The following is a 15374-nucleotide window of genomic DNA, read 5'->3' on the forward strand; positions in this document are numbered from 1 at the left end:
AATAAACCATCATAGGGCCACATCATACAACGTATACATGACTATAACAAACAGCAATAAACCATCATAGGGCCACATCATACAACGTATACATGACTATAACAACTAGCACTAAACCATCATAGGGCCACATCATAGAACATATACATGACTATAACAACCAGCACTAAACCATCATAGGGCCATATCATACAACGTATACATGACTATAACAACTAGCACTAAACCATCATAGGTTCACATCATACAACATATACATGACTATAACAACCAGCACTAAACCATTATAGGTTCACATCATACAACATATACATGACTATAACAACCAGCACTAAACCATCATAGGGCCACACCATAGAACATATACATGACTATAACAACCAGCAATAAACCATCATAGGGCCACATCACACAACAGATACATGACTATAACAACCAGCACTAAACCATCATAGGGCCACACCATAGAACATATACATGACTATAACAACCAGCAATAAACCATCATAGGGCCACACCATACAACATATACATGACTATAACAACTAGCACTGAACCATCATAGGGCCACACCATAGAACATATACATGACTATAACAACCAGCAATAAACCATCATAGGGCCACATCATACAACATATACATGACTATAACAACCAGCAATAAACCATCATAGGGCCACACCATACAAAATATACATGACAGCCCTATGTCATGACTATAACAACCAGCACTAAACCATCATAGGGCCACATCATACAACGTATACATGACTATAACAACCAGCAATAAACCATCATAGGGCCACACCACACAACATATACATGACTATAACAACCAGCACTGAACCATCATAGGTTCACATCATACAACATATACATGACTATAACAACCAGCACTAAACCATCATAGGGCCACACCATACAACATATACATGACTATAACAACCAGCACTAAACCATCATAGGGCCACACCACACAACGTATACATGACTATAACAACCAGCACTAAACCATCATAGGGCCACACCATACAACATATACATGACTATAACAACCAGCACTAAACCATCATAGGGCCACACCATACAACGTATACATGACTATAACAACCAGCACTAAACCATCATAGGGCCACACCACACAACGTATACATGACTATAACAACCAGCACTAAACCATCATAGGTTCACATCATACAACGTATACATGACTATAACAACCAGCACTAAACCATCATAGGGCCACATCATACAACATATACATGACTATAACAACCAGCACTGAACCATCATAGGGCCACACCATACAACATATACATGACTATAACAACCAGCACTAAACCATCATAGGGCCACACCATACAACATATACATGACTATAACAACCAGCACTAAACCATTATAGGGCCACACCATACAACATATACATGACTATAACAACCAGCACTAAACCATTATAGGGCCACACCATACAACATATACATGACTATAACAACCAGCACTAAACCATTATAGGGCCACACCATACAACATATACATGACTATAACAACCAGCACTAAACCATTATAGGGCCACACCATACAACATATACATGACTATAACAACCAGCACTAAACCATCATAGGGCCACACCATACAACATATACATGACTATAACAACCAGCACTAAACCATCATAGGGCCACACCATACAACATATACATGACTATAACAGCCAGCAATAAACCATCATAGGTTCACATCATACAACATATACATGACTATAACAATCAGCACTAAACCATCATAGGGCCACACCATAGAACATATACATGACTATAACAACCAGCAATAAACCATCATAGGGCCACATCATACAACATATACTGTACATGACTATAACAACCAGCAATAAACCATCATAGGGCCACACCATACAACATATACATGACTATAACAACCAGCAATAAACCATCATAGGGCCACATCATACAACATATACATGACTATAACAACCAGCACTAAAACATCATAGGGCCACACCATACAACGTATACATGACTATAACAACCAGCAATAAACCATCATAGGGCCACACCATACAACGTATACATGACTATAACAACCAGCACTAAACCATCATAGGGCCACACCATACAACGTATACATGACTATAACAACCAGCAATAAACCATCATAGGGCCACACCATACAACATATACATGACTATAACAACCAGCAATAAACCATCATAGGGCCACATCATACAACATATACATGACTATAACAACCAGCACTAAACCATCATAGGGCCACACCATACAACGTATACATGACTATAACAACCAGCACTAAACCATCATAGGGCCACACCATATAACGTATACATGACTATAACAACCAGCAATAAACCATCATAGGGCCACACCATACAACATATACATGACTATAACAACCAGCAATAAACCATCATAGGGCCACATCATACAACATATACATGACTATAACAACCAGCACTAAACCATCATAGGGCCACACCATACAACGTATACATGACTATAACAACCAGCAATAAACCATCATAGGGCCACACCATACAACATATACATGACTATAACAACCAGCAATAAACCATCATAGGGCCACATCACACAACATATACATGACTATAACAACCAGCACTAAACCATCATAGGGCCACACCATACAACGTATACATGACTATAACAACCAGCAATAAACCATCATAGGGCCACACCATACAGCGTATACATGACTATAACAACCAGCACTAAACCATCATAGGGCCACATCATACAACGTATACATGACTATAACAACCAGCACTAAACCATCATAGGGCCACATCATACAACATATACATGACTATAACACCCAGCAATAAACCATCATAGGGCCACACCATACAACATATACATGACTATAACAACCAGCACTAAACCATCATAGGGCCACATCATACAACGTATACATGACTATAACAACCAGCACTAAACCGTCATAGGGCCACATCATACAACGTATACATGACTATAACAACCAGCACTAAACCATCATAGGGCCACATCATACAACATATACATGACTATAACAACCAGCAATAAACCATCATAGGGCCACACCATACAACATATACATGACTATAACAACCAGCAATAAACCATCATAGGGCCACACCATACAACATATACATGACTATAACAACCAGCAATAAACCATCATAGGGCCACATCATACAACATATACATGACTATAACAACCAGCTATAAACCATCATAGGGCCACACCATACAACGTATACATGACTATAACAACCAGCAATAAACCATCATAGGGCCACACCATACAACATATACATGACTATAACAACTAGCACTAAACCATCATAGGGCCACATCATATAACATATACATGACTATAACAACCAGCAATAAACCATCATAGGGCCACATCATACAACATATACATGACTATAACAACCAGCACTAAACCATCATAGGGCCACACCATACAACGCATACATGACTATAACAACCAGCAATAAACCATCATAGGGCCACACCATACAACGTATACATGACTATAACAACTAGCACTAAACCATCATAGGTTCACATCATACAACATATACATGACTATAACACCCAGCACTAAACCATCATAGGGCCACATCATACAACGTATACATGACTATAACAAACAGCAATAAACCATCATAGGGCCACACCATACAACATATACATGACTATAAACAACCAGCAATAAACCATCATAGGTTCACATCATACAACATATACATGACTATAACAACCAGCACTAAACCATCATAGGGCCACATCATACAACGTATACATGACTATAACAACTAGCATTAAACCATCATAGGGCCACACCATACAACATATACTGTACATGACTATAACAACTAGCACTAAACCATCATAGGGTCACATCATACAATGTATACATGACTATAACAACCAGCAATAGACCATCATAGGGCCACATCATACAACGTATACATGACTATAACAACCAGCAATAAACCATCATAGGGCCACATCATACAATGTATACATGACTATAACAACCAGCAATAGACCATCATAGGGCCACATCATACAACGTATACATGACTATAACAACCAGCAATAGACCATCATAGGGCCACATCATACAACGTATACATGACTATAACAATTAGCACTAAACCATCATAGGTTTACATCATACAACATATACATGACTATAACAACTAGCACTAAACCATCATACGGCCACACCATACAACATATACATAACTATAACAACTAGCAATAAACCATCATAGGGCAACATCCTACAATATATACATGACTATAACAACCAGCAATAAACAATCATAGGGCCACATCATAAAACATATACATGACTATATCAACCAGCAATAAACCATCATAGGGTCACATCATACAACATATACATGACTATAACAACTATCAATAAACCATCATAGGGCCACATCATACAACGTATACATGACTATAACAACTAGCAATTAACCATCATAGGGCCACATCATACAACATATACTGTACATGACTATAACAACCAGCACTAAACCATCATAGGGCCACATCATACAACGTATACATGACTATAACAACTAGCAATAAACCATCATAGGGCCACACCATACAACATATACTGTACATGATTATAACAACTAGCAATAAACCATCATAGAGCCACATCATACAACGTATACATGACTATAACAACCAGCACTAAACCATCATAGGGCCACATCATACAACATATACATGACTATAACAACCAGCACTAAACCATCATAGGTTCACATCATACATAGGGCCACATCATACAACATATACATGACTATAACAACTAGCACTAAACCATCATAGGGCCACACCATACAACATAGACATGACTATAACAACCAGCAATAAACCATCATAGGGCCACATCATACAACATATACATGACTATAACAACTAGCACTAAACCATCATAGGGCCACACCATACAACATAGACATTACTATAACAACCAGCAATAAACCATCATAGGGCCACATCATACAACATATACATGACTATAACAACCAGCACTAAACCATCATAGGGCCACATCATACAACGTATACATGACTATAACAACCAGCAATAAACTATCATAGGGCCACATCATACAACGTATACATGACTATAAAACCCAGCAATAAACCATCATAGGGCCACATCATACAACATATACATGACTATAACAACTAGCAATAAACCATCATAGGGCCAAATCATAAAACATATACATGACTATAACAACTAGCACTAAACCATCATAGGGCCACATCATACAACATATACATGACTATAACAACTAGCACTAAACCATCATAGGGCCACACCATACAACATAGACATTACTATAACAACCAGCAATAAACCATCATAGGGCCACATCATACAACATATACATGACTATAACAACTAGCACTAAACCATCATAGGGCCACACCATACAACATAGACATTACTATAACAACCAGCAATAAACCATCATAGGGCCACATCATACAACATATACATGAGTATAACAACCAGCACTAAACCATCATAGGGCCACATCATACAACGTATACATGACTATAACAATTAGCACTAAACCATCATAGGTTTACATCTTACAACATATAAATGACTATAACAACCAGCACTAAACCATCATAGGGCCACATCATACAACACATACATGACTATAACAATTAGCACTAAACCATCATAGGTTTACATCATACAACATATAAATGACTATAACAACCAGCACTAAACCATCATAGGGCCACATCATACAACGTATACATGACTATAAAAACCAGCAATAAACCATCATAGGGCCACATCATACAACGTGTACATGACTATAACACCCAGCAATAAACCATCATAGGGCCACATCATACAACATATACTGTACATGACTATAACAACCAGCACTAAACAATCATAGGGCCACATCATACAACATATACATGACTATAACAACCAGCACTAAACCATCATAGGGCCACATCATACAACATATACATGACTATAACAACCAGCACTAAACCATCATAGGTTCACATCATACAACGCATACATGACTATAACAACTAGCACTAAATCATTATAGGGCCACATCATACAACATATACATGACTGTAACAATTAGCACTAAACCATCATAGGGCCACACCATACAACATATACATGACTATAACAACTAGCACTAAACAATCATAGGGCCACATCATATAACATATACATGACTATAACAACTAGCACTAAACCATCATAGGGCCACACCATACAACATAGACATTACTATAACAACCAGCAATAAACCATCATAGGGCCACATCATACAACATATACATGACTATAACAACTAGCACTAAACCATCATAGGGCCACACCATACAACATAGACATTACTATAACAACCAGCAATAAACCATCATAGGGCCACATCATACAACATATACATGAGTATAACAACCAGCACTAAACCATCATAGGGCCACATCATACAACGTATACATGACTATAACAACCAGCACTAAACCATCATAGGTTTACATCTTACAACATATAAATGACTATAACAACCAGCACTAAACCATCATAGGGCCACATCATACAACGTATACATGACTATAACAACCAGCAATAAACCATCATAGGGCCACATCATACAACATATACTGTACATGACTATAACAACCAGCACTAAACAATCATAAGGCCACATCATACAACATATACATGACTATAAACAACCAGCACTAAACCATCATACGGCCACATCATACAACATATACATGATGATAACAACCGGCACTAAATCATCATACAGGGAGTGCAGAATTATTAGGCAAATGAGTATTTTGACCACATCATCCTCTTTATGCATGTTGTCTTACTCCAAGCTGTATAGGCTCGAACGCCTACTACCAATTAAGCATATTAGGTGATGTGCATCTCTGTAATGAGAAGGGGTGTGGTCTAATGACATCAACACCCTATATCAGGTGTGCATAATTATTAGGCAACTTCCTTTCCTTTGGCAAAATGGGTCAAAAGAAGGACTTGACAGGTTCAGAAAAGTAAAAAATAGTGAGATATCTTGCAGAGGGATGCAGCACTCTTAAAATTGCAAAGCTTCTGGGGGAACTTCCGGGTGGCGGCCATGACTGGCTGCTTTTTTCCACACTGCTCCTGCACTCTATCTATCTTTCCATGACATGACCTTCTACACAGCTCGAATACTAGTAAACCATACAGATCTTCAAACAGTTTGAGAACCTGCATCTGGCGAGCCTCACACCGACAAGATATATGCAGTTTTGAGCGCCCGGAGCAGCTTGGAAGGTTGAGGCCTTTGCATTATACCCCCCGGCGAGGCACACTAGGGCCTTGTTGTTAAGTGGCACAGTGTGTCTAATACAAGAAACTATAAGACTTATCACGTTTCATCTGCCTGCCTAAAGATCATCACTGTCTATCTATCATGGAGATAACTAGTTATTTCTGGGAGGAGCTGCACATTTTAATTGATGGCCACCACGCTGCTTTAGCGGACGCGCTACATAATTCCCTGACCGGTGGCAGTGGCTGCCCGGTCCTGCAATCACTTCAACCAGATCCTGTCACTATAGAAGGGGGGGGGGGGGTGGCGCTCTGGGGCCCCAGCGCACATCGCCCGCTTCCAGTCCCATTGCCGGTGAGATGGTTGTGGGGACTGTGCAACTAGCAGAGCGTCTGGAGACTAGCTTGGATGCCCTCGCTGCTCTGCCCCTAGTTGAAATGGCTGGAACCACAGGGCTTACCCCATCCTTAGCGCTGCCTCGGAACACAGTGAACTGGAACCCGCATGTGATCTTGCCGGGAGGTGAAGGCCGAAATACTTTACCAGCGCAGACGCTTGTCTTATATCCCATAGCTGAGGTGGGGATAAGTGAAATGAGGCCAACTCTTGTTCCGCTACGGATCTTTGTCGCATACATCCCTTAGGAGTCTCTAGCAGGGGATCCTGCCCAGATCAGTGAGTTCCTGCATCTAAGAGTGGAGCAGAACCCCAATACAGCCCGGCTGCCATGGAGTTGGGACCCTGGCGGTCCGCATCAGACTGTCCCTCGGAGTATAGCATAAGGAGCACAGGTGAATTTGCATCAGTGCCTGCACACGCTTGGTGCTGCTGAACTGGAACACTGTCATGCTTCTCTCTCTTCATCTGTGGGAACTACTGGAGAATATCACTATGCTTCAAGGAATGAGCATTCTTTCCCTACGGACTGTATGTTTAGCATCTAGTTTTATTATTTGAGGGGTAACTGCTTGCTATAAGAGTGGGGCTACGATCCCGTGGTTATCACAAAATATATGCCTGTATTTTATAAGGAGCAGCATGGTATTCCTCCACTATTCTTGTTAAAGTATAGCTACTTATGACGCATTCCCTGCTCCACACATAGCACCACAAAGGGGAATGTTAAATGTTTACCGTTATTTCCTTTATTTATAATACCATTTGCTCTTAGTGAGGTCCTAACACAACGTTCCTGTACCCTCCCAGCTGTGACCTCTGAGGTACTCTCTATATACATATTTGATACTGCCTTAGCACTACTATGCCCTAGTTATATTCTCCTGGAATTAGTTTGTATGGGGGTTTCCTAGGGGGCTACCCTTTGGTCCTAAGCGGTGAATGGGGCAAGAGGCTGGAATGATTTATAGTTGACCCTTCTATATCTTACAATTGCCAAGGGTAATTCTAGCAGCAACCCATAGGTCATTATCTAATTGCTAGTTGTGTATTTATGATCCTCTATTTTACTTTAACTACTTTCAGTAATTGCATGTTTTTTTTCCTGTTAAGAATGTTATGCGTTATCTTAATTATGGCTCCACTCTAGGACTGTTACTCATTAATGTATGTCCTTTCTGGGACCATGAAACATTTTCTACACTATTGCAGTGCTTCAGCAGTGTTATCTTGCTTATACTTAGAGATTCCCTACAGCTTGTATAACGTTCACCAATCTGCCAATAGACAGACACTTACATTTCAGTATCTAGTTTATATACTATTTATATGTATAAATATAGCCTACACAACCGTTAACTTAGTTAACACCCCTACTTATACACCTAGGGATTTAGCTTACAATAGGGACTCTTTTTGTTTTCTCTCGCCATCTGTGGCCAGGGTGGTGGGAGGATTTTTCCCCTCATACTTGTACCTACCTGGGTTTTAAATGTCCCTTATAGTTTAGAGCCTATAGCCTACACCCAGGTTCCTACTGATGATGCTCTTTCCTTTAGAAGGCGCTGTATTTTGATACATGGCACTGCACAGGTCTCTTACCCCACATAGAAGAGATATAGTTATTGTTCCCAGCTTAGTCTATCGTTATTAGTCAGTCGCAGTATAGCTACTAGTTTTGTACCAAATGATCGTTACTCCTCTCCCTTACTTATTGTGGCTGGGCCTTTTCCCCTCCTATCTGTCTTGCAGAGGTTTAGTTTGACTATAGAACTTCCCCACAACTTGGCGGTTTTATTTATCCAAAGTGAGTTGCGTTCACTGTATGTATTAGACTCTTGGCCCCGCATACTTAAAGCTCTGGGACCTGGGTGTGGCCCCTCCATATAGTAGATTTTACCTTTAAAATCTCCTATGCTAGTTGTTTGGCAGGCAAAGCTTTAGTTATATCTTTTTAATATTATATTATACTACCCTGATACACACACTTGTCTGAAACGTTATTAACGTATAAAATAGAGGTTCTCATTGGAGATCCAAAAGTGGTCTCTTTCGCTAGAAATATCCCCCAGACTAAGGTTTTGAGCTTCCAAGTGAGGTCCAAGAGTGGCCTCTTCTGTCATATGGGGGACTCCTGAAGTAATAGGCGCCATATTTCCAGATCATACCCTTGTATTTTCTTTTCTGGCGTTATACTCTGTTTGCACACCTAATTGTATTTTACCATGTCTGTATACCACTGACATTATGTTTTGCTTTTCGTATTTTTTGTATGCCTGCCTCAGAACCTTAATAAAAATATTATAAAAAAAAAAAAATTGCAAAGCTTCTGAAGCGTGATCATCGAACAATCAAGCGTTTCATTCAAAATAGTCAACAGGGTCACAAGAAGCGTGTGGAAAAACCAAGGCGCAAAATAACTGCCCATGAACTTAGAAAAGTCAAGCTTGTCACCAGTTTGGCCATATTTCAGAGCTGCAACATCACTGGAGTGCCCAAAAGCACAAGGTGTGCAATACTCAGAGACATGGCCAAGGTAAGAAAGGCTGAAAGACGACCACCACTGAACAAGACACACAAGCTGAAACGTCAAGATTGGGCCAAGAAATATCTCAAGACTGATTTTTCTAAGGTTTTATGGACTGATGAAATGAGAGTGAGTCTTGATGGGCCAGATGGATGGGCCCGTGGCTGGATTGGTAAAGGGCAGAGAGCTCCAGTCCGACTCAGACGCCAGCAAGGTGGAGGTGGAGTACTGGTTTGGGCTGGTATCATCAAAGATGAGCTTGTGGGGCCTTTTCGGGTTGAGGATGGAGTCAAGCTCAACTCCCAGTCCTACTGCCAATTTCTGGAAGACACCTTCTTCAAGCAGTGGTACAGGAAGAAGTCTGCATCCTTCAAGAAAAACATGATTTTCATGCAGGACAATGCTCCATCACACGCGTCCAAGTACTCCACAGCGTGGCTGGCAAGGAAGGGTATAAAAGAAGAAAATCTAATGACATGGCCTTGTTCACCTGATCTGAACCCTATTGAGAACCTGTGGTCCATCATCAAATGTGAGATTTACAAGGAGGGAAAACAGTACACCTCTCTGAACAGTGTCTGGGAGGATGTGGTTGCTGCTGCACGCAATGTTGATGGTGAACAGATCAAAACACTGACAGAATCCATGGATGGCAGGCTTTTGAGTGTCCTTGCAAAGAAAGGTGGCTATATCGGTCACTGATTTGTTTTTGTTTTGTTTTTGAATGTCAGAAATGTATATTTGTGAATGTTGAAATGTTATATTGGTTTCACTGGTAAAAATAAATAATTGAAATGGGTATATATTTGTTTTTTGTTAAGTTGCCTAATAATTATGCACAGTAATAGTCACCTGCACACACAGATATCCCCCTAAAATAGCTATACCTAAAAACAAACTAAAAACTACTTGCAAAACTATTCAGCTTTGATATTAATGAGTTTTTTGGGTTCATTGAGAACATGGTTGTTCAATAATAAAATTAATCCTCAAAAATACAACTTGCCTTATAATTCTGCACTCCCTGTAGGGCCACATCATATAACATATACATGACTATAACAACCAGCACTAAACCATCATAGGGCCACATCATACAACGTATACATGACTATAACAACCAGCAATAAAACATCATAGGGCCACATCATACAACGTATACATGACTATAACAACCAGCTATAAACCATCATAGGGCCACATCATACAACATATACATGACTATAACAACCAGCAATAAACCATCATAGGGCCACATCATACAACATATACATGACTATAACAACCAGCAATAAACCATCATAGGGCCACATCATACAACATATACATGACTATAACAACCAGCACTAAACCATCATAGGTTCACATCATACAACATATACATGACTATAACAACCAGCAATAAACCATCATAGGGCCACATCATACAACATATACATGACTATAACAACCAGCACTAAACCATCATAGGTTCACATCATACAACATATACATGACTATAACAACTAGCATTAAACCATCATAGGTTCAAATCATACAACATATACATGACTATAACAAACAGCAATAAACCATCATAGGTTCACATCATACAACATATACATGACTATAACAACCAGCACTAAACCATCATAGGTTCACATCATACAACATATACATGACTATAACAACTAGCATTAAACCATCATAGGTTCACATCATACAACATATACATGACTATTTCAAACAGCAATAAACCATCATAGGGCCACATCATACGACATATACATGACTATAACAACCAACACTAAACCATCATAGGTTCACATCATACAACATATACATGACTATAACAACCAGCAATAAACCATCATAGGGCCACATCATACAACCTATACATAACTATAACAACCAGCACTAAACCATCATAGGTTCACATCATACAACGTATACATGACTATAACAACCAGCAATAAACCACCATAGGTTCACATCATACAACGTATACATGACTATAACAACCAGCAATAAACCATCATAGGGCCACATCATACAACTTAAACATGACTATAACAACCAGCTATAAACCATCATAGGGCCACATCATACAACATATACATGACTATAACAACCAGCACTAAACCATCATAGGGCCACACCATACAACATATACATGACTATAACAACCAGCACTAAACCATCATAGGGCCACACTGTGACAAAACCAATCTCGCCACTGTACATTGGAGGGCCTGTTATGGAACATTCTTTGGGCTGGAGGTACATGGGCTTAAGGATACCCAGAGACTGCATGGAAATATGGAATTTTATATGCTGGACACCCCATGTACTTTCATAACTCTGTCTTATGTCTATGTCACCCTGTATCCATAAATACAGGATGGGTACAGGGTGTGAGTGCCCCTTGTGGGAGCAATTGTGACTCTATAAGCAAAGTGGGCATAAAAGACTTTATAGCTAATAAGAACTGTTCCTATATTCTGTAATAAGATGTATTCTATGTATGTTTAAGATCTGATTGTGTCTCAGGAGTCTGTCTGGGTAAACTGATTGTGTCCTTGTGTGATTATGTTAACTAGACTGCCCAACATCAGATTGTCTGAGTAAACGTTCTTCCCTAGTTAATTAACTTAATATGTTAATCTGTTTTACCTGTGAATAGACAATTGTTAGAGGTTTGATGCATTGTTCATATGTTTGCTTTACTGTTAAACCAATGCCCTCTGTAACCTGAAGCCAGGGTGTATAAATCTGTGTGCTGCCTTCAAATAAAGTATATATTCTGTTTAAACCTGAAAACTGGCTGGTTTGTGAATTGCTGATTCCCTATGCAGGACGTTGTTCCCTGGTATTAACCCTTGGTACACTGTTGGTACCGTAACATTGGTGGCAGCGGCGGGATGAACCTTATCGCCCAGAAGAGCAACTACACAAGCCAGTAACCTCAGGAAGAGGGGGATTATTACAATACTGACTAAGATGGAAAAGAGAAAAGTAAATTTTGCAGCTTTTAAAAACTTCCTGGAAACAGAAGGAGAGATTGATGGGTACCTTGCGGATTTTGAGAGGCAATGTGCACTACACAAGGTACCCGCAGAGGACTGGGTCACGATATTATCTGGAAAATTATCCGGCCGGGCCAGAGAGGCTTTTCGGGCCATTCCAGATGAGGAAGTCAGGGATTATAATACTGTAAAAGAGGCTCTGCTCTCCAGGTATGCGGTTACACCGGAGGCATACCGGAGACGGTTCAGAGACACTGTTAAATTAGCTGGAGATTCCTACCTTGAGTGGGCATGTAAGGTGCACCGCACAGCAGCTCACTGGATAGCGGGGTGCCAAGCCATATCTGGGGAAGAGGTGCTGCAGCTATTCCTGTTGGAACATTGCTTCGACAAATTACCCGCAGGAGTTCGAGAGTGGGTTCGGGACCGTAAACCCTCCACCCTGCAGGAAGCGGCTCGCTTGGCAGATGAGTATACGGATGCCCGCAAACTGGACACTGCTACCACTAAGCCCCCTGCTAGAGTGGAGTACAGACCCCCAGTCACCCCAGCAGCTGCCAGTTACCAAACCCCGGCGCACCACTATACCACCCGGCCTCCGGCCACGAACTACCCTCAGAGAGCCCTGCGGTGCTACTCACAACCTATTCGGTGCTTTAGATGTAAGCAACTAGGGCACAAAAGACCAGAGTGTCCCCTAAACGCAGCGAACCAAGCGCAGTCCTGGAGAAGACCCGCCGGCGGGATCCCACGTAATCCTCAGCCTGCGGCCCGCTACGTAGAGGCGCAAGAATGCTGGAGCATCCTACATGAGGCAGACCTTGTGCAAGCTGCCCACCGGAATAACCGGCAACTGGTTAAAGTGAATGGGAAGAAGGTCAGTGGTCTACGGGATACTGGTGCTACCATGACCTTGCTTCAAAAGAACTTGGTGTCTGAGAAACAGTACACTGGAGACACTGTGGCTGTGAGGGTAGCAGGGGGCGATGTGTTCAGCCTACCTGTTGCCAGGGTACATTTGGATTGGGGAGTGGGCGCTAGACCTGTGAATGTGGGGGTCAAGAAGGACTTACCTGCTGATGTTCTTCTTGGAAATGACTTGGCCCCCCTTGTTTCTGCCTACGCTCCTATGGGTCCCGCTGATGTTAACTCTGTGACTACCCGTGCCCAGATCCGTGCAGCAGAGACTGACCCACCTGCTGCTAAGCCCCAGGACGCTGAGCTCAGTAAATCTCTGTCCGCTATTGATATGTGGAGGTCCCGTTACAATGCGCTGATGAAGGAGAAGAGGAGCGCAGAGGAAAAAGCACGTTTAGAACGTGAATCTCTGCTAAACAAGCTGCACCGACAGACTGCAGAAAACACCAGCTTGAGAGTGGAACATGAAACATTAAAGACAAACTTAGTGACACTGGAGGAGAAGCTGACGCTGGCTCATAGTGAGGTGCAGCAACTCAAGGGCACCCTATGTCAGTATGAAGGGATTGTGGATACCTATAAAGAGCAGGTACAGAAAACTCGTAAAGAAGCTGATGGGATTTTGAAGGACTGTTTGGCCCTGGTCTGGGCACTGAGGAATTTGAACCCTTGTTTGTATGGACAGGAATTCTCTCTCATAACGGGAATACAGATGGATTGTCCCAGCAAACTGACATGCCTACCAGGCGCTCTGGTGGTATATGGCACAGTATATACCCTGGACAGCCGAGCATGACAAACCAGAGGGAGAGGAGTTTGATGGTCCTGTCCCCCAGCAACACGGCTGTTTAGCCAAAGGGGAGACGATTGGTCTCCCCCTCCAGCAGCACAGCTATGTATCCGAAGGGGAGACAGTCGGTCTTCCCCTCCAGCAACCAGGCTCCCACCAGGCTACTTCCATGGTAGTGCTGGCACCCGGGCAGAGTACAGCTGGTCTCTGCCCACCTCGCAACCCACCAATTCAGCGTACCAGTCCCCCACACAGCTGTGGTGAGGCACCTGGACATGGACAAGTTTTCCCCGTACTCAGGTGTAGTAACCATTTATTGTGGG

The sequence above is a fragment of the Bombina bombina genome, chromosome 6, assembly GCF_027579735.1.
Source record: "Bombina bombina isolate aBomBom1 chromosome 6, aBomBom1.pri, whole genome shotgun sequence".
Lineage (NCBI taxonomy): Eukaryota > Metazoa > Chordata > Amphibia > Anura > Bombinatoridae > Bombina > Bombina bombina.